General features: G+C 36.9%; 1 protein-coding gene across 1 annotated transcript in view; it reads left to right on the forward strand.

Annotated features, from left to right (window-relative positions):
• The window catches only part of LOC106527909 (USP6 N-terminal-like protein), a gene marked incomplete at its 3' end in the record, with an annotated part of 46,426 nt that overhangs the window by 31,027 nt on the left and 13,756 nt on the right, over positions 1 to 1,643 (forward strand).

Below are 1,643 nucleotides of genomic sequence, written 5' to 3' on the forward strand. Positions count from 1 at the left end.
AATATAATATAATATAATATAATAGCTAAAGTCATTCCTCTTTATAAGAATGGTGAGAAATGTGTGTTCAATAGTTACAGGCCACAGTTTTCAGAAATTTTAGAGATTTATGACAAAATTAGATCAATTTACAGAAAAAGAGAATATTTCAAATAGTAGTCAATATGCATGTCCTGTCACACTATAATGTTTTAGACAACTTATGCCAACAACTAAAATGATATAACGTATATAAATAGTGCTCTACTAAGAAAATATGGAACAAGATCTTGAAAGTGAAATTAAGCTTGGTTTAATTTGTTTTTGGCAAGATTGTTCACTTCATCCAGTGATCATCTTTGTCATATTTTGTTATATACTGGCTCATAAGCTGAATAGGTTTGGTAACTCYTGCCATAGATGGTCTGTAATTTATTCTAAGCCTCTTTCACAAAACGTTTTCGCAATTTGTCCACAAACGCGAGCACCACTTTTAACTGCTTCTTGTCGTTCATAAATCTTCATTTGAGCCGCCCACATCCCACAAAGATGCAAGTTTATTTATTTATTTATACAGCCACCATTACAGAACCAAGAGAGACATGAAGTAAGACAGCAGGGTTGATGTGAAGAGTTTGGAATGCCACGCAAAAAAATGAGGATACTATACTGAGGGTTTGAGGCTCATCCGTAGCAATAAAAAATGTGGGCTGTATATTAAGATGAGGTTCTATTGTATTTTCCTTATGACTTTAAATGAGTTAGAGCTTCAACCTGCAGCTTCTCTTTACACTAAGTTTTAGATTTTCATAACTCACATTTTTAAATTCAAAGAAGAATGAAATCGGATTTTAATCAGCACATGTAGACTTTGTTTGATCCTGTTGCCCTTTATCCTTCAATCATCCATCTGTTATTGATAATCCTTYCCATATCTACTGGTCCATGTGGTTAAATTAACCCCTGATGATTTTTCTTAAGAGGGGGGACAGTGATGCAGGTGAGCGTCTGTCTGTTCATTTCACACCTGTTAATCTCTGCTCACACACATGGTTTCATTTCGTCTCATAACATGCTCTCACCAACACGCTCTCCCAAGGGCGCTGAAGTCRGGTTCTCATAATCTCTCAGCCAATCAAAACCTGACTCTTTGCCCTGCAGGAACGTGGGTGGCATTTAATTTGGTGCTTGATCAGAAACCACTTTATATCAGTGTGCAACCTTCATCAGTCACACAATCTGATTGCTCTGCAGATCTGATTCATTGTGTCATCAGAGTTTACAAACTGTTGGCTGACATCMAGGTGACTCCTGCAAACTGACCGTCAATCAGAAATTCAGTCCTGTTCAGTGATAATCTGGAAATTAAATTAATGTCAGATTATTGTCCGTCGTCTCACCAAAGAGAGGAATTGTAAAAACCCTCAGTCTGTTCATCTTGTGAGCTGCATAACTGGAAAAATAAGTGATTTTCATTTTGATGTGTGGCAGTAACTAAGCTTGAGAAAGGTCCTATTAAAGGTTTGGTGGCCACATCAAAATCCAAGATGGCCACCACCACCATATATTATTTAACCCACTGCACGTCTCCTAAAACGGCATTTAAAGGAAAAAAATAGACCAGATGAGAAGAGACTGAAAGCTGGTTGATGATAAAGATTTAG

The sequence above is a fragment of the Austrofundulus limnaeus genome, unplaced genomic scaffold, assembly GCF_001266775.1.
Source record: "Austrofundulus limnaeus strain Quisiro unplaced genomic scaffold, Austrofundulus_limnaeus-1.0 Scaffold349, whole genome shotgun sequence".
Classification (NCBI taxonomy): Eukaryota; Metazoa; Chordata; class Actinopteri; order Cyprinodontiformes; family Rivulidae; genus Austrofundulus; species Austrofundulus limnaeus.